Source organism: Cupressus sempervirens, chromosome 4 (assembly GCF_028749045.1).
Source record: "Cupressus sempervirens isolate cs-2001-9-10 chromosome 4, ASM2874904v1, whole genome shotgun sequence".
Lineage (NCBI taxonomy): Eukaryota > Viridiplantae > Streptophyta > Pinopsida > Cupressales > Cupressaceae > Cupressus > Cupressus sempervirens.
Genome location: NC_143121.1, coordinates 687,726,227 through 687,747,455, shown reverse-complemented (window position 1 = coordinate 687,747,455; position 21,229 = coordinate 687,726,227). Strand labels below are relative to the sequence as shown.

Here is a 21,229-nt window from a genome sequence, read left to right as displayed (position 1 = left end):
GATTTCCATCATGTGATTTTCTTTGGGATTTGCTGAGAATCTTGCCATCATACCAATTGCTAATGTAATATTAGGCCTTGTATGCACTATATACTACAATTTTCCAATCATTGATCTATATGTGGTTTGATCAACCTCGTTGGAATCATCATTTTAAGAAAGCTTATGTCTTGTAGACATAGGAGTTACATCTAGTCTTGAGTCTTCCATTCCAAATTTCTTTAGTATCTCCTTGATATATTTAGATAGTGTAATGTAGATACCATCTTTATTTTGTTGGATTTTTAATCCAACAATTTTTTTTTACATCTCCAAACATAGACATCTCAATTCTTTACTCATTTCTTCCAAAAATTCCTTGCATAAGTCATCATTTCCTATAAATAAAGTGTCATCCACAAATATTTATGCCAATATAGTCTTCTTGTCTGGTGATTCTTTGATATACAAAATGATGTTATCATTTGTTCATTGAAAACCAATCTTTAGCAAGTAGTTGTGAAGTCTTTCATACCAAGATCTGGGAGCTTCCTTGATACCATATAATTCTTTGTGTAATTTTTAGACCATATTTCTTTTTCTAGGATCTACAAAACCTTCAGGTTGTTCTATGTAGACTTCCTCATCAAGAATTCCATTCAAGAATGCAGATTTTACATCCATTTGATTAAATTTAAATCCTTTGTGAGCTACATATACTAGTAAAGTTCTACCACCTTTGAATCTTGCAATTCACCATCATTAATACCTTCTTCTTAAGAATAACCTTTACATACTAACCTTGCTTTTTTTTTTGAAACTTCTCCATCTTCATTTAGCTTGTTTCTGAATGCCCACTTTGTGCCAATTATATTTTTATCCTTAGGTCTTGGAAAAATAGTTCAAGTTTTGTTCTTCTCTATCTATTATATTTCATCATTCATTGCTTCAATCCAACTTTCATTATCCAAAGCATATTTAACATTTCTAGATTCAAATTTAGCAAGCAAACATGTACCTTTCAATTTGTTTCTTGTCATTGTTCCACTTGACTTGTCTCTAATGATCTAATCAAGTGCATGATGCCTTCTTACATATCTTGCTAGCATAGGTACTTTGAATTTGAAGTTTGTTTCATTGATTTCATCATGATCTTCTATATCAAGCTCATTTCCTACTATCTGTGACTCTGGTTCATTAGACTCAGTTTGTTCTAATAATATCTTGGTAGCTTCTAACTGTGATTCAAGTCCTTCAGACTATGACTTGGGTTACATTGGTTGCAACTTAGTAACTTTTGGAGATTTTAGGGACTTGAGAGGTGAGACCTCTTGACTTCTAGATAGATTTGGAAAAATATCACATTCATAGTAAACAAATCTTCCTTAACCCTCAAGTTCTTTGTTTCTTTCTTCTTCAATCTTTTATACAAACTCATTAATTCTCATATGTCCACTTTCTATGATTTTATAAGTAGACAAATTCAAACATGTGTATGCTTTACTTCTGCAGAAGTATCCTAGGAATATGTCTTTATCACATTTGACATCAAATTTACCATTCATAGATTCTTTCAAGATATAACATTTTCTACTAAATACTTTTAAGTAACTTACATTAGGTTTGTAGTCATACCATAGTCCATAAGGAGTTTGATTTGAGTCCTTTTTCAACTGTACTCTATTCAAGGTATGCTCTGTAGTACATTGATTGCTTCCTTCTAGTATTTGATTGCAACATTCTTTTCTATCATCAATGTTCTTGCAAAATCCATGATGGATTTGTTCCTTCTTTTAGCTATACCATTTTGTTGAGGTGTACCAAGGGCTGATGCATGTCTCTTAATTCTTTTTTCAATGAAGAAATCATTGAACTGATTGAAAATGAATTCACCACCTTTGTCTGATCTTAAACATTTTAGCTTCTTTCTAGTTTCTTTCTCTACTCTTGTTAGATACCACTTAAATTTTTGAAAGGCTTCAAATTTTTCTTTTAGATACATAAATATCATCATTATAAAATAATCATCAACAAAAAGAATGAAATTTTTTATCTCTACTATAACTCTCTATTCCAATAGGTCCACATAAGTTTGTATGTACAAGCTCCAAGAATTTTTGAGAATGATAGTTTTTGCTTCTGAAACTAGTTTTTCCCATCTTACCAATTTGACAATTTTTGTATAGACCCATATTAGGTTTCCTCAAGCTAGGAATACCTCTTACTTTGTTGTTTTTTCTTATCTTGATTAGGATATCAAATTTTACATGACATAATCTATTGTGCCATAACCAATTTTCTTCTACTTGAGCAATAAAACATGAACTTTCATTGAGATCTAGATAGAATAGATTACCTTTTGTTTATTTGCTAGATCCAACCAGATTTAGTTTTTTGTCCAATAGTTTGGCCTTCCCATTCATGAATTCTACCTTGAATCCAATGTTATTCAACTATACCACACTTAGTAGATTATGCTTTAGTCCTTCAACCCAATAAATAGTATCACATCTAAGTTCATTGGTTAATGGGATACATCTTTTTCCCTTTATGCAACAAGGTTCATTGTTTCCAAATCTTACACTACCACCATCATAATGTTCCATGTGTTTAAATTTTGTTTTGTCTCTAGTCATATGATGTGAGTAGCCATTATCAATAATCTATGTATATTTTTTCCTAACATGAGAGATAAGTGTCATTTTATCTCCTTCATCATCAGATTCATCTTTTACAACAATATATACCATTTTATCTTCACTATTATTAGAATCTTTAGCCATAAAAAAAAAATTCTTACCTTTGTCCTTGTAGTCCTTTTTGTTTTTGAACTCCTTCTTTCTTTTGAACTTATTGTTTTTCTTTTCATCCTTGTTTTCTCTATTTGGGCACCTTGCAACAATGTGACCAACTTCTTCACAAGAAAAATAGATTAGAGGAATCTTACTTTTGTACTTTCCTCTGCCTTTGGAATATTTTCTTACAAGTAGGGCTTCAACAACTTCAAGATTACTATCTGAACTTTCTTCTTCTTCTTCATTTTCAGGTTGATTGACTTTTTATTTCTTACCTTTTTTCTTGAGTGAAATATTTTCTCCAAATGCACACTCAATACCTTTGGAACTAGGGACATAGTTATCATAGTTATCCAACTCAAAAGCTTTCAATATTCCAACTAGAGCATCCAAAGTTATATTTTTATTTAGATCACATCTCATTTCTTGAATCGCAGGAACTCTAATTGCATAGATAGAAATAAGGTTTCTAAGTACCTTGCTTATATCTATTTTCTCATCAATGTCTCCTCTAGATACCTTGATTGTGCTCACATTTTCTTTGATTTGCTCAACATATTTAGCAATGTTTTCATCTTCTCTCATCTTCATCTGATCAAACTATCCTTTAAGACATTCGTATCTAGCTCTTCTTACATCATCATCTCCTCCATCGATGAATTTTAGTTTGATCCACATATCATAAGCTTTAGTGCAAATTTTGACTTCATCAAATTCAACATAATTAAAAGTAGAAGCAATGTCAATCATTATGATTTTATGATTTTTCTTTTCAGCAATATCTTCAACTAACAATGTTCCAATAGGAGTCTTGTATTTATTATCAATATATTTATAACTCAAATCACTGATAGTTACCATATGTAACCTCATAAGTCCTTTCCATGCAACAAAGTTATCTCACTTCAATGTAGAGATCTCTCTTTTGTAAGACATTTTGATCTTTAGATTTGGTCCTTAAAACCTTCTCTAGAAGCACCAAAAGCTATAATATCAATTGTTGGAAATATAAGAGGAGTAACTAAGAGGGGAGGGGTAAAATAACTACCACAAAAATAAATCCTAGATCCCTTAGATGACAATATAAATCAAAACTAAACTTTGTTGTAACTTGGTAAAAACACAAGAAAAATATTGTAACTCGGTAAACACTGAAATAGCTCGGCAAATGCTTAACATGAAAATCTTAAGATAGTATTTATGAGTTATATTTATTTAACTATTTTGCAAACATATAAATGAAATAGCATGAACACAATTGACACAAATATTTTAACGCAGAAATCCAATTTACAAAAAACCACCAATTGTAACTAGTTATTGATTTTCAGTCTTTTGAAGTGAGTCATGTTAGGAGCCAACCCTATTAAATGTTACAAAATACACTATTAAGTGTGACCTTATTATATGATTTAATCACCCTATTAGGAGTGGCCTTGTTAGAGGTATTTAGACAACTTAATAGAAATGCCACCTTGTTAGAGGATTTACAAATAATTGTTAACCTAATTCTATTAAGAGATTTCAGAAATTGCTACAATGGTTAGACAGTAACAATGAGATGACCTAATTCATAGTGTAACTAAACTGCTAATTACAGATTTCAATTCTAGCTTGTATACTTGATCCTTCTTGATCAAACATATCTTTTCATCTCAACAAGGCTATTCTACTTATCCTTCTAATTCACTTCGTCTGAGCATCATCAAATCTTCAATTCTATTCCACACATTCAATCCTTAACTTGACCTTATATTTATATCATACACATTGTCAAGTCAACTTGAATACAACTTAGAATAATTAATATTCATCTTCTCAATTGACTAGAACCAAAAAATAATTCAATTGAACTGAATATGCCAAAACAAGAAAATCCTTTGTTAGCCAACCCTGCTCGGTAGATACTAACTCAAAGCGATTTTCCTGTGTTAGCCAAGTGAACTCAACTAACACTACATATTCACAAAATTTCCTTTGGTAATTTAGTGAGCTTAGTTAATACTCAACTTTTGCAAGCTTTACTTTGTCGCTTGAGTGAACTCGGTAGACAGTCTTCTAAACTAGGCAAACTTTGGAATGCTCAATAGACTTAGGAAATTATCTTGAATGCTTGAGTGATCTTGGAATACACTGATTGGATTTAATATGAAATTTTTTGTAACATCAATGACCATACATAATTAATCAATTGTATCCAATAGTTTCTTGGTTACTCTTTGAAAAGTAAAGCTTAGAGATGCTTTAACTATAGAACCAAGACAATAGTTGAATGCACAAATGTAAGAATTAATGAGAAGTTTGGAACCAAGGAAAAGATGATAGATTATAATTTAGATGAAGAATTGGATAACTCTAGAATTGTTAGACAGAGTACTTAAGTTTTTCTTAAGACTAATATTGACTTGCAGAATGACACACAAATTATTGAACAAGGAGAAGAGTAGAGATCTAAAGCTAGAGAAGAGATAAGAATTGAGATATCTACTTCTACCCCAAATAGAAATCTGACAAGGAATAACCCTCCAAAGAAGATAATTAGAAGCAAGGACAAAGGAGTAATGACAAGGAATAGATTAAATGAGGAGATATGTTTGATATCTCAAGTTCAACCAAAGTGTGTGGATGAAGTAGTTAAAGATAATCACAAGATCCAAGCAATGAAGGAAAAATTGGATTAGATAATTAAGAATGACACATGGGAATTAGTTCCAAGACCAAAGGACAAGAATGTGATAGGAACTAAATGGGATGAACAAGCAAGGAGAAGTTGTGAGAAACAAGGCCAGACTTGTTTGTAAAGGTTATTCACAACAAGAAGGCATTGATTATGAGGAAACATATGCAGTTGTGGCAAGAATGGAAGTAGTAAGGATGTTTCTAGCTTAATCAAGAAATAAGAAATTCAAGGTTTATTAGATGGATGTCAAGTCTACATTTTTAAATGGAGTACTAAAAGAAGAAGTCGATACTGAGCAACCTAAAGGTTTTTCTTTATCAAAAGACAAAAACATGTTATGCAGATTGAAGAAAGATCCTTATGGTCTAAAGTAAGCACCAAGAACCTAGTGTGTGAGGTTGGATAGTTACTTGGCAAAGCTTGGATTTGCTAAAGGTATAACAGACAATAACTTGTATCTAAAAGAAATTGAAGATGGTTTATTGATCATTGTAATATTTTTTGAAGAGATCATTTTTGAAGGAAATGATGAAGCTAGTGAAAAAATTGTTGAAAATATGAAGAATGAATTTTAAATGAGCATGATAGGAGAAGTGAAGTTTTTCATAGGATTGCAGATTGTGTAGAGTAATGATGGTATATTCATCTCACAAACTAAGTACCTGAAAGACTTGTTAAAAAGGTTTGGTTTGGAAAGTTATAAACCTATTGGTACACACATGATAACTAGTCATAAGTCATCTAGAAAAGATGAGACACCTGCAATAGAATAAAAGAAGTATAGATCAATGATTGGCAGTTGGTAGTATCTAACTCACACAAGACTAGATATAGAAAATGCAATTGGGATAGTAGCTATATTTGAAGCTGATCCTAGAGAATATCATTTTCCAGTTGTAAAAAGAATATTCAAATATCTGAAAGGGAGATCTGACTATGGAATTTAGTATGACAGATCAAATGATTTCACACTTTGTGCATATACTAATGTTGATTGGGAAGGTAGGATGGATGATAGAAAGAGAACTAGTGGTGGAGCATTCTTTCTTGGAGGAAGATTGGTTTCTTGGTTAAGCAAGAAGAAAGAATGTCTTTCACAAAGTACAACTGAGGCAAAGTATGTTGCAGCAACAAATAACTATAATCAAGTTACATATGTGGATGAAGCAAATATTGAAAGATATTATAATTGAGATTGAAGAACCTATTATCATTTACTATGATATCATAAGTGTAGTGAGTATGTCTAAGAATTCTATATTGCATTCTAAGGCTAAACATATATCAATTAAGTATCATGTGCTTGTTGGATATAATTGTTCAGTTGTGTATTGTCTTTGATGTTACAAAAATGTCATATCAGTTATTAGACAGAGTCTACCGAGCTCATATGGTAAGAAAAGTGAATTACAAAGCCTACCAAGTGTTTCTAGAAGTTACACTATGAAGATAGTTCTTACCGAGCTCACTTAGGTGCTCAAGGATTTTATGGCAGAAGAAAGTTTCTACAGAGTTCAATCGGTCTCCAAAGGATTTTTGCAGAGTTTGCAGTGTTTACCAAGCTTCACTTGATTAACACTGGAAATCATTTCTAGAGTAGTGTTTACTAAGCTAGATCAGCCAATGAAGGATTTCATTGTTTTAGGAAATAAAGTTTATTTGTTTCATATAATGTTTGCAGCCGAATGAACTATGGTTTATTAGTAAATGTAACCTGTAAATGAGCTGACTTGACAATTTTTAATGTATAAATAAAAGGTCAAGTTGTGATTTTAAATGTATGGATGAATGAATGAGCGAATATGCAAGCGAGTTAATTGTATGAAGAGGAAGGTGTGAGCGAATTTTGAAGAAGGATTAGATATCCTTGAGGAGCAACAAAGTTGTATTCGATTAGAGAGGATCTAGTGAAGCAAAGCAGAGATATGTATCAGCAAAGTTCAGTAGCATCTCATTTAGGTCACTTATTGTTACTTTCTCACCATTGTAGCAGTAATTCCTAAATCTCTTAATAGAGTTGGTCTAATAAGCATTTTGTAAATCCTCTAACAAGGTGGAAAGATCGACTAAATTGTTCTAAAGTCCTCTAGCAAGGCCACTCCTAGTAGGGTGATTAAATCCTCTAACAAGGTCACACCTAATAGTGTGTTTTGTAACCTTTAATAGGATTGGATCCTAACAGGGCTCACTTCAGAAGAGTGAAAATTGGTAGCTAGTTACTTGGTCATTTATTCTAGATTGGGTTTCCATGTTAAATATGGTGTCTCTTGTGTTCATATTATTTTCTTTTGCATGCATGTTAATAATTGTGAATGCTTAAAGATTAGTAGCAAGTTAATCTACCGAGTTACAACATTTTCATGTGTGGCTACCGAGTGATAGTAGTAACCCATTATTTAAGACATCTAAGGGATCTATGAAATATTTTTGTGGTAACTGATTCACCCCCACCCCCCCCCCCCCCCCCCCCCACTTCAGTTACTCCATCTATATTTCCAACAATTGGTATCAGAGCTTTTGGTGGTTACAGGAAGGATTTCAAGGATCTAAGCTAAAGATCAAGATGTTTTACATGAGGGAAATTCCAAGGCTTAATAGGGATAAATTTTCAGCATGGCAAGGTCTCATGAGACTCCATTTGGATTCCATTGGAGACACAAGATTGAAATATCTAGATTAAGCATATGTAACTTGTTCTAGTACATTATCTGCTAATGGCATTGCTGTGAAGAAGACTCATAACACCATGATGATAGACATTTCATCTACCCTAAGTTATGAAGAATTTGATGATGTGAAGGACTACAAAACTATCTTTGAAATGTGGAACAAGCTGAAAGATATCTATGGAGGTGATGATAATGTGAGAAGAGCCAAAGTAGAAAGTTTAAGAGGTCAATTTGATCAGATGACGATGAGAGAAGATGAAAACATTGCAAAATATGTTGAAAGAGTCAAAGAAAGTGTTAGTGCAATCAAAGCTTCTGGAGGAGCTATCAAGGAGGAAATAGTTATAAGTAAAGTTCTTAAAACATTACTTTCCAATTATGCAATTAGGGAGTCTACAATTCAAGAAAGAAGATGTGAAGCAAATCATAAGATAAATTTAGAGGCCATAGTTGGAAGATTGACTACATTTGAGCTAGATAACTATGATAATTGTGTTCTAGCTACCAAGAACATTGAATCAACATTTGAAGCCAAGCTTTTACTCAAGGAGAAAGGCAAGAGGATAAAGGATTCTTAGTTAGAAAGTGAAGAAGAATCAGAACAAAGTTCTAACAGTGATCTTGAGGTGGTTCAAGCTCTACTAGCAAGGAAATATTCTAGAGGCAAAGGGAAATACAAAGGTAAGGTTCCTCTAATTTGTTTTTCATGTGAGGAAATTGGACATATTGCTGCTAGGTGCCCAAATAAGAAAAAAAAGGATGAGAAGAAAGGTCACAAGTGCAGTGGCAAGAAAGACTTCAAATCATTCAAGGACAAAGGTAAGAAAGCATGTTTCATGGCTAAGGATTCTAATGATTCTGATGAAGAAGAAGATGAAATTGTTTACGTTGCTATGAAAGATGAATCTAATAATGATGAAGAAATGACACTTATCTCTCATGTGAGCAAAAATGATACATGGATCATAGATAGTGGTTGCTCTCATCATATTACTGGTGATAAAACTAAGTTTGAACATTTTGAAGACTATGATGGTGGTAGTGTGAGGTTTGGTAATAATGAACCTTGTTGCATAAAAGGAAGAGGAAGAATCTCACTAACCAAAGAGCTTTCATGTGATAATGCATATTGGGTAGAAGGACTAAAGAACATTATGTTGAGTATGGCACAACTACTCAATAATGGATTCAAAGTGGAATTCATGCATAGAAAAGCAAAAATACTGGATGACAAAGGAAAGTTGATTGGATCAAGCACAAAGACAAAAGGTAACTTGTTCTATCTTGAACTTGATGAATGTTCATGTTTTATTGCTCAAGTTGAAGAAATTTGGTTATGGCATAGGAGGTTGTGTCATGTGAACTTTGATAACTTGATGAAAATAAGTAAATTTAGAAAAGTAGGAGGCATTCCTAATATAAAGAAACCTTAGGTTGGTCTATGGAAGAATTGTCAAATTGGTAAGATGGGAAAGACTATCTTTAAAAGTAAGAACTATCAGTTTGAAGAAGTTTTAGAAATTGTGCATACTGATTTGTGTGGACCTATTGGAATTGAAAGCTATACTGGAAAAAAGTTCTTCATTCTTTTGTTGATGATTGCTCAAGAATGACGACTATCATGTATCTAAGAGAGAAATCAAAAGCTCTTGAGAAGTTTAAATGGTATTTGGCTAGAGTAGAAAAGGAAATAGGAAAAAGACTAAGATGTTTGAGGTCAGAAAGAGGTGGTGAATTCATCTCCAATGAGTTCAATAATTTTTGCATTGAAAGAGGGATCAAAAAATAGGTATCAGCCCCTGGAACTCCCGAAAAAAATGGAATAGCTGAAAGGAGGAATAGATCTATCATGGACTATGCAAAAAACTTAATGATTGAAAAGAGCATTTCTATCAAATACTGGAAGGAAGCTATCAACACTACAAGTCATACCTTGAACTAAGTATAGCTAAAGAAGGACTCATTCAAAACCCCCTATGAGTTATGGTATGGCTATAAACCCAATGCAAGTTACCTAAAAGTATTTGGAAGCAAATGTTACATTTTTAAAGAATCTTGAAAAGCTAAATTTGATGTGAAAAGTGATGAAGGAATATTTTTGGGATATTCTTACAAGAGTAAAGCATATAGATGTTTGAATTTGTCTACTCACAAAGTCATAGAAAGTGCACATGTGAAAGTTGATGAGTTTGTAGAAAAAAGTGAAGAAGAAAGTAAAAGGGAACCAAAAGACTACAGGAGATTTGTTTTTATTGAACCTAATACAGTCAGATACACCTGTCAATCAAGAATCTTCTATTCCCAAGTCTTCAGTAACCAAGTTGCAGGAAGTTCCAACTGATCTATAGGAACCCTAGTCATATTTTGATGCTAGCTAGCCAATACCTACGGAGTTTGAAGGATCCGAGCAATAGACAGAACAGCTAGAACCTGAAGTTGAAGTGCAAGAGGATGAGAATATAATTCATTTAAAAGGCAAGGAACCAGTATTAGCCAAGTATGTTAGGAGACATCATGCACCAAATTAGATCATTGGAGACAAATTTGAAGTTTCTATGACAAGAAGTAAGTTGAAAGGTACTTGTTTAATTGTTGATTTTGAACCTAGAAATGTCAAAGATGCATTAGAAAATCAAAGTTGGGTTGAGGCAAAGAATGAAGAGATAGAGCAGATAGAGAAAAATAAAACATGGACTCTTGTACCCAGGCCTAAAGATAAAAGTGTGATTTGAACTAAGTGGGTATTCATAAATAAGTTAAATGAAGATGGCAAGGTGTCAAGGAACAAAGCTAGACTAGTATGCAAAGGATACTCTCAAGAAAAATGAATAGACTATGGAGAGACTTTTTCTCCTGTTGCAAGATTGGAAGGTGTCAAGACCCTACTTACATATGCTACATACAAAGGATTTAAAATTTATCAAATGGATGTCAAGTCAGCATTTCTCAGTGGTGTACTTGATGAAGAAGCCTACATTAAGCAGCCTAAAGGTTTTGTTGATTCATACAAGATGGACATGGTCTGCAAATTACACAAAGCATTTTATGATTTGAAACAAGCTCGTAGAACATGGTATAAAAGACTGAATAACTATCTTATTCAGATTGGTTTAAAAAGAACTAATGATAATAGTAGCTTGTATATCAAGGAAGGATTAGATAATAAGATTGTTTTGGCAGAAATATTCGTGGATAATACTTTGTTCACAGGAAATGATGATCTTTACGAAGAATTTTTAGAGCAAATTAACAAGGAATTTGAGATGTCAATGTTTGGTGAGATCAAACTCTTTGTTGGTCTTCAAATTTAGTAGAGTAAGAATGACATGTACATCACTCAATCTAAATACATCAAGGAGATACTGAAAAAGTTTGGTATGGAAGACTACAAACCAATTGGGACTCCTATGTGTACTGGATTGAAACTTACCAAGGATGATAAATCAAAGGAGGTAGATCAGACATTGAATAGATCTATGATTGGAAAGTTGCAGTATGTAGTGCATACAAGGCTAGATATTGCCCTTCAGGTGGTATTGTAGCAAGATATTCAACAAAAGAAAGAGAAAATCATATGATGGCAATGAAAAGGATCATGAGATATTTGAAAGGCACTGAAGATTATGGATTATGGTGCACATTTGGAGGTAATATGGATTTAAAAGTGTTTACTGATGCAGATTGGGTAGGAAACGTTGATGATAGAAAGAGTACAAGTGGAGGAGCCTTCTTTCTTAGAAAGAGGTTGGTTTCTTGCACAAGTAAAAAGCAAAATTGTACATCTCAATCTACAACAGAAGTAGAGTATGTTGTAGTAGTAGTAAACTGTTCTAATATTGTTTGGTTGAAACAATTATTGGAAGGCATGAATGAGGGAATCAAAGGATTTGCTGATATATTTTGTGATAATACAAGTGCAATTAACATATCCAAAAATCTAGTAATGCATTAAAAAACCAAGCACATTGCAATAAGGTATCACTTTGTCAGAGAATTGGTGTGAAACAAGGAGATCAGATTGGAATATGTCCATACAAAAGAACAAATTTCTGACATATTCACCAAGCCTTTACCTAAGGATGCATTCTTGTATCTAAAAGGTAAGTTAGGGGTCAATCCCCTATTTGAAGCACACTAAAATGAAGTTTTGGTGATGCATCGACAAGTATCAAATTGAAGATCTTTCAGTTGATGAAGAATAATCATGAAAATATTGCATATGAATCAGTACATTAGGTACATTGCTATTCATTTGGTTTGTGTTGTCTTTGGCATGTGTTGTCAAAGAGGGAGAGTATACTATCATATATTTTTGAAATTTGAATTTGTTTGTGAAGAAGTTTGATGTTTGTAAAGAAGCTATGTAATTCCTTTACAGAGGGAGATTACTATAATTGAGGAGAATGTGGAATGAAATGTAAGAGGGTAAAACATTCTGTCAAGACTTGTTCTCAAATTTCATTCTTCTATGACATGTTGTATTGCCATCAATGCCAAAGACGGAGATTGTTAGATACAATTGTTCAATTGTGTGTTGTCTTCGATGTTACACAAATGTCATATCAATCATCAGATAGAGTCTACCGAGCTCAGATTGTAAGCAAAGTGAATTACATAGTCTACCAAGCATTTTTGGAAGTTACACTATGAAGATAGTTCTTACTGAGCTCACTTGGGAATTGAAAGATTTTATGATAGAAGACAGTTTCTACTGAGCTCAGAAGGTCAGCAAAGGAAAATAGTTGTTATCGAGTTCACTTGGTCTTCAAAGGATTTTTGCAAAGTTTGCAGTGTTTACCAAGCTTCCATTGGTTAACACTAGAAATCATTTTTGGAGCAATGTTTACTGAGCTAGGTCAGCCAATGAAGGATTTCATTATTTTAGGAAATAAAGTTTATTTGTTTCATGTAATGTTTGTAGCCAACTAATGTATGGTTTATTGGTAAATGTAGCTTGTAAATGAGCTAACTTGACAATTTGAAATGTATAAATAAAAGGTCAAGTTGTGATTTCAAATGTATGGATGAAAGAATGAGCTAGTATGCGAGTTAATTGTGTGAAGAGGAAGGTGTGATGGAATTGTGAAGAAGGATTAGATATCTTGAGGAGCAACAAAGTTGTATTCGATTAGAGAGGATCTACTGAAGAAAAGGAGATATCTACATGTTTAGTTGCATCTCATTTAGGTCACTTATTGTTACTTTCTCACCATTGTAGGAATAATTCCTAGATCTCTTAAAAGAGTTGGTCTAATAGGCATTTTGTAAATCCTCTAACGAGGTGGACAGTTCTACTAAATTTTTCTAAAGTCCTCTAGCAAGGCCACTCCTAGTAGGATGATTAAATCCTCTAACAAGGTCACACCTAATAGTGTGTTTTGTAACCTTTAATAGGGTTGGATCCTAACAGGGCTCACTTCAAAAGAGTGAAAATTGGTAGCTAGTTACTTGGTGGTTTTTCCCATATTGGGTTTCCACATTAAATCTGGTGTCTCTTGTGTTCATATTATTTTCTTTTGCATGCATGTTAATAATTGTGAATTCTTAAATATCAATAACAAGTTAATCTACCAAGTTACAACATTTTTCTATGTGGCTACTGAGTGATAGCAGTAACCAGTTATTTAAGACATCTAAGGGATTTGTGAAATAATTTTTGTGGTAACTAATTCACCCCCCTCTTAGTTACTCCATCTATATTTCCAATAGTCCTGAGAGAGAAATTAGTAGAAAAGGAGATTAGGTAAGAGTATGTAAGTACCAAAGATTAGATTGCATTTATCTTTATGAAGCATTTTCCTAAAGGTAATTTTGAGTACTTAAGAGGTATGTTTGGGGATATAACCTTACCTACTTCTGAGTAACAGATGTAGTGAATGCATTAGTCCAACGGTACATACCACTACTATTTGATTGAACTAAATGTTGATGCTTCCTAAATGGGGGAGTTTCTGATATGTACTGAGTTGTTGAGGACTCTTGGTATTTGGTATACTGTATTGAATAGTGTCTTTGGACAATCAAGCCAGTTTATGATTTAAGCAATTGAATATAAATTGGTAACAATTGGTATTGTGAGTGACAACTTTGACATTGATGTCAATGGGGGAGATAGGTATGAAAAACATTTCCAAAGGCATATGGTAAAGTGTGCCTAAAAAGTACTCCTAAGTAATGGGGGGGAGACTTAGAAAGATTCATGTAAAGATGTAGAAATATGGACCTATTATATTGAGAATTATTTAGTGTGAAGTAAAAAATTGATGTATAAAGAAAAGGAAGATGAATAGTGTATTGTTCCAAAGGATTTCATATTTGATTAATGAAGAGGATTTTAGAAGATAAGGACAATATGTAGGAGCAAGAGTTTACTTGGTATTCTTGGAACTTAGATAGTTTTTCATCTATGTTGCCAACAATGCCAAAGGGGGAGATTCTTAGTATGAATGCTAATGATACTAAATTGGGGGAGTATCCTAAGTATTGGAGAGTATTGATATGTTCCATTCATGACTGTGTTTGCCATTGATGTCAACATAGCAATTTTTCTATAGAAGACCACAAGAATAGTAGTTAGAGATCTTATGTTGAAGAGTAACTGAGTAAGGATTAAGTGATGTGTAGTTAAGGACATATTCCTAAGAGTGTGTTGATGATGTGGTTAAGAGGACAAAGTAAGAATAAAAGATGTATAGCAATTGTGTTTGATTTACTGAGAGTAGCATAGAAACATAGCATTAGTTTGGTAGTTTTTTATGTTTGCATTATATCTTTTAGCCAAGATATAATGAGGTGATGTGCAATCATATAGTGACAAAGGTTAGTTAGTTAAGTATGTCAACAAGCGTGCAAGACCTGGAGTCACACAAGTAAAGTTTTGTATAGACTATGATCCAATAGTGCTATTGTAATTACAATTAATTATATATCTTATTTTAATTAATTAAGGAAAGCCCTAAGACTGACTCAAGGAATTATTATGAAAATATGGTATAAAGAAAATATATTTTCCTTATTTATATGTATGAGGAAAATCTACTCAAGTGAAAATTGTGAAAGGGATTAGAGTGTTGATTGAATGAGTGTAAGTGATCCAAGGTATTATTGGATGTACAATTTGTGATCTGGTTACAAGATCAGAAGGAGCAAAAGTTTAGTTGACAAGAAAGAGATAGAGGAAGGAAGAACAATTGACTTTTATTATTTTTCTTTTGCCTTACTCTTGAAGCTATTTGGGCAGTGAGTCCAACTATCTTCCACAACTCCTAACAGGGTTGGCACAACTCCTAATAGGGTTGGCACAACTCCTAATAGGGTTGGAATCTCCTAAAAAGGATTCCAAGTCTCCTAATAGGGACTCATATGTACTAAATGTTGTAATATAATCCTAACAGGGTCTATTCTCTAACAAGGAATAGTTATATTAGTACATCATCTTGTGGGTACCATCCCAACCCATGTTTTCCCTTTGATCAATGGTTTCCCCAATTAGTATATCTAGTGTTATTATGTATGAGTATCTTGGTTTGGTTTCAGTTTACATTAATCATATGGTTAAGATTTTTTAAAGTTGTTATTGGTGATATCATCCATATAACTAATTCACCCCCTCCCCCCCCAATTATATCAATGGACTATATATTCTAACAAGAATGACCTTCCAAACTAGTTTAATTAGGGGGTGGTGGAGAGGTCACTTCCGCCCAAGAGTGAGGTGGAAAATAGAATGATGTAAAACCCATGATAATCCAAGATGCCAAAAAATATTTCGCGAAAGTTAGAAAGAGTAAGGACAATGGATAAAAAGGTATGAGATAGATTCTTCCTCCTAGTAGCATAGCACACACCTATTGCACATCTAGAAACCATACTTCTTGAGGTTATCAAGGGTGAAAAAACTATTATGCATAACTGACTAGCACAAGAAGTTGATTTTGGGGAGAAAGTATGGGTCCCATACATTTTTCCACTCTAGATTTCCCATTTTGCCCACTTGGTAAATATAAGCTGATTTTATGTTGAATTTTCCCATTTGATGTTTTGTCCCATATTAATTTGTCCTTCTCTAGGAAGGAGGGAATATGGGTCCCATTTAGAATAATATTTAGACTTTAGCTAAGGCTCTATCCATCCCATCAAATTTATATGCATCGAATGTCTTCCACCCTTTTTTTTGGAAGTAGTGTTTCACCATTTCTCCCATCCCAATCTCCCCACTTCCTTTTAACATGGTGAACTTAGTTTTGATTAACCAACCTTCCCCAATCCATCTATCCTTCTATTATTTGATCTGATTACCATCTCCGAAGGTCCATTGGATGCCCCCTTTCAAGTCTTTTCTTAGCTTTGTGATGTTGTTCCATCTCCTTGAACCAATCAACAAAATTTTGCATAAAAGAGTCTAGATAAAAGGACATGAACTCAAATACTTAGTGCTCATAATTTGACACTAAGGGGAAAAATTTTGTGCTAGCCTCCATCCAATCTTCATCATAAGTGCTTTATTTAGATTTCCAATTCTTTTTCGGTTCAAACCTCCTTGGAATTTTGGATTAGAAACCTTGTTCCAACTCACCAGGCTTAACTTCTTCTTCTTCTCTAGCCTCATTCATAAGAAATTTTTCTTTATCTTCTCAATAATATCTATACACTTACTGGATACCTTAAATAGGGATACCTTGCAAGGAATCTGAGAGTACTTTGAGTCTTTGAAGATTATTAATAAGAAATTCCCTTCTTATTTTTTCATAAGACTTAGAGATATCAAGTTTCAATGGCATAGTAGAGTTACCACATCTTTCAATGGAGTTTAGCACCTCATGGGAAGTAATGAAAATGTCCAAGATTTGTTTCCCAAGAAGAAATCCATTATGGGTTAAGCTAATAATTGTGTTCAGAATTGGTTCATTCTATTGACTATCACTTTTGAGAAAATATTGTAAATAGTATTACAAAGGCTTGTAGGTTTTCAATCTTCTAGTCTAGAAGGGTTATTAGTTTAAGGAATCAAAACTGAAAAACTCTTGTTAAGTTCTCTAAGGATCTTGCATATCATTATGAAATCCCACATTGCATGAACAAAATCATACTTGATAATCTCCCAAAACTCTGAGATGAATGTGGGGGAAAATCATCTAGACCAGACGCATTAAAGGAACCCATGGAAAAGACCACCTTCTTAAATTCATCCTCAATTACCTTCCTAACCAAGTCCTAATTAGTACCATTATCAATGATTGAGTGCAGAACTTCTAGGAAGCCAGACTCTATCTAGGGATTAAGTTGAACATTGAGGGGATTGTACATCTCCTAAAAATAACTTGTCATCCATTTCTGTGTATCTTTTTCATCATGAAGCTCTTCATTATCCTTATTGATTAGCTTTTGGATAGTATTTATCTTCTTATGCTTGTAGGCTGACCCATGAAAAAAAGTTGTGTTCCTATCTCCTTCTATTAACCATTGAACCCTAGACCTTTTCTTCTAGATTCAATGTTCCATTTCCTCCTCCATCCTTTTTCTTCTTCATGGGTAGCCATTGAAATCTCACCTTCTTCCATCCTCTCTTGTAATTCTTTTAGTTTTCTTTCAATTTCCTTTTTCTATTTAAAAATATCTCCAAAGGTGTTTTTTCTCCACTTGATAACTTCTCTTCTTCTAATTCTCAGCTTCCTTGCTATATGATATATATAGATGATCCTTGTATTCTTGTGCTCAACCATCAGTTGATCTATTCCACATGATTTCTTATTGAAAAGGTTTCTTCTTGTAAGGATAATTGGAATGCCAAGTGAAGAAGAGCATTGAGTGGTTAGAAATAGACCCCAAGAATTCTTGGAGAGAGTTGTAAGGTAATATTTCCCATTTTTTGATATAAACACTCTATAAAGCCTTATTTAAATGATATTTCTTCCCATCCTCCTATTAGACTAGGTATATTGGACTCCTTGTAACTCAATATCCATGAGGTCATTTTCACCTAGGAATCCTTCTAGATCTTGCATACTCTCTAAAACATCATCCAGACCATCATTATTCTCTATAGGGTATAAGAGGGTGTTGAAATCCACTATGCACATGAAACAAGCATCCTTCTTGTTCTTTATACAATAAGAGGCTTCATCCCAAAGCTGAAGGCATCCAACCCTAGTGTTTAGAGGGTAGAAGTTCAGAAGTGCCTTGTTGTGCCCTTCCTCATTAGAGGCAACCACCACAAAGTTGGGATGATAATGGAGCTCCAATCCTTCAATTTTATTAGGGTTCCACATAATAGAAACCCCCCCAGACTCACCAATCACTTCACTATAGACATATTTTTCCCCTACCCACAAACATTTGGAAATTCTCTCAAAGCTATGATTGTTTATCTTAACCTCTTGAATGAGAACTATATCTACGCTATGATCCTTGTTCATAGATTTTAAATTAATTAAAAATTCTTGCGCTGTCAAAGCCCTTTATATTCAAAGAGATTAATTTCATTTTTAACCTCTTTGGGTATCCTCCAAGGTCCTTTGTGACCCATTATCTATGTCCTAGGAGGTAGCCTTGTTTCTTGTGGCCCTTGCTGGGAGCCTACCAATCCTTGTTTCTGATCCCACATCTACCTTAGTTTGACCATGCCCCTTTTCTTTGGGCTGTTACCACCCCATATCAATCCCTAAAGGGGTACCCAATCTTAAGGGTTGAGACCTCAGCTCAGAGGTCATTTAAAGCTCAATACATGGGAGATTAATTGTAAGAGTGTCACATGGTAAGGAGAAAATTGACCCACCCCTCTCCTCCGACGTGTTCATCCTCACTTAACTATCCTTTGATTGGGCTTGTGTTATCTTTTTCTTGATACTCTAAGATGATAATATATTAGTATTCTAGTTCATCCTTTCACCCACAAGCTCCATGTGAAATGCACATGCCTCTGAGGGATCACATGGAACATTGTTAACTATCTTACCAACCTGGGGAAGTCTTGACTCACTAGTCTCCTTTTAAAATTCTCCTTCCTCTAAGAGGTCCCTTGGCTCTTTATAAACATATATCTAGGCCTTATCTCCCCCTTGACTCACTTGCCCCACCAAATCCCTATTCTATGGGGACTACTCCTGGGACATCACCGAGGATTCACCAAGACTCGCATTTGGGGCACCTTGTTATTTTGTGGTTTCCAACTCTTTATCATCCCTTTTTTGAGACCCATTTTGCATTTAGAGATCACATGGCCATGTTGTCTACATCTTTGGAAATATAAGTTTACATTCTCATAATTGATAGCTTGTCTCCAACTTCTCCATTTGTAATTTAGAATAGTACAGCTTTGGAGCATATTATTAATGACAACATTCACATGAAGTCTAGAAAATCCTAACTATGACATATTTTGGGTAGTAGCATCCACCTTAAAGAAATTATTGATTGAAACCTTGCTTCATTGGAAGACCTTATCATCCCAGAATTCTAATGGTGAGCCTAGGAGGAAAACCCAAATTGGGGCCATTCTCTACAAATCAACACTAGGATTGAAATTAGGCTTGCATTTAGCCACGACAAGATTATATTTCCCCAATCTCTAGGAACTAGTCAAAACCTAGTTTTTGTCCTCTTCATTTATGAATTTAAAGAGGAACATTGCCCCCACCATGACAACAACCATGGCTGATCCTCTTAATGTCAACATGTTAGAGACCCATTTCCTAACCATCTCTATGGTAGGTCTATAGCATAGAAATCTTCCAACAAGACTTAGCAAAAAGCTTTTGGAAATATTTTCCACAATCATGTTTGGCAATGAAATCTTTCGACCAATCCCTATGATAGACAGTGGGAATATCCTCAGGTGTGGGTCTAAAATCTATTCCCACCATCACTCCTTTCCAACTCAATTTAGGGTTAGTTGCTCCCAGTTCTATCCTAGGAACCTTGGGCCCAAAAGATTGTAGAAATTTTGGATCCTCTAGCAGATCTAGTGAAGAAGGAGAGATCAACTCCCCTCCACCAAAGGTACACCTGACATCTATGAAATACCCTTTTGACATGACCAACCATAAGTCTGGGAAAACTATCTAGCTGGGGGGGAGTTATCTCATGTAGAAACTACAATTAATATGTAGATTAGAGATGCAGAGCTTCGTAACAATCAAAAGTTTCAAGATACTACAAAAAGTATTGTGTTACATCTTGTTTTACCTATAATTTAACACATGTTGGCATGTAGACTTGTGGCTACAAATAAATAAAACAAGAGCTTTGATCGATCCCAAGTCCCTACCTTTTATAAAGAGTGGAAAATAGATTTAGGAATGAAAATAAATTACCTGAAACATATATTGAAGATGGTTAAAATAAGAATTAATTTAATTAGATCATTTTTTTTATTATTAATAGAGTAGGGAGGAACTTACAACCAATGTCAAATGAATACACTTATTTGCATATGTTTTTTTTCATGATTTAATAAATAATAGGATGATTTTTTAGATTTTTAGATGCAACTTATAGAATTCATATACATTCAACTTTTTTCTGAAAAATGATGTTTTGGAATAGGCTTTCTACTTTTAATAGTACATATATGACAAAAAAATTGTGCATATGAATAAGAGTGTGGTAATGTCTATAGATTTAGCAAATTAGAAGGGAATTATATTTGAGTAAAGGTAAAGAACTTAACAATATAAGATTACATAAGAATATGTACTTATCAGAAGTCAAAATTGGAGTTTTAAAAATTTAAGTTATTATTATTATTTATTTAAAATGGCAATCATAAGATTTATTAGCATAAAAATAAGAAATGACAAAATTGGAGTCAATATTGTTTTTTTTTCAAAAAAAAGTAAAGCATCATCAATAGTAATGGCAACCATGAGATATATTAGCATATACTCAAGATAGTAGATGACAAAATATGATGAATTCTTTCATATTCTTGAGTAATTCAAAATCAATAAGTTTGATTGTATGCACTAGCTACCATTCATAATATGTTTCAATCAACTTTAAACCAAGTATTTATTGATATAAATTTTTTTTTTTTAAATCATGTTTTGTTGAAATTTCATCAAACTATTACAAGGTTGCAATTAGTTTTCATTTAGATGAAATGATCA

The 21,229-nt window shown here is 33.5% G+C and overlaps 1 protein-coding gene across 1 annotated transcript in view; it reads left to right on the top strand.

Annotated features, from left to right (window-relative positions):
- Positions 1 to 21,229, top strand: part of LOC149563138 (cytochrome P450 750A1-like) — a 50,598-nt gene that overhangs the window by 26,792 nt on the left and 2,577 nt on the right. The window lies entirely within an intron of this gene.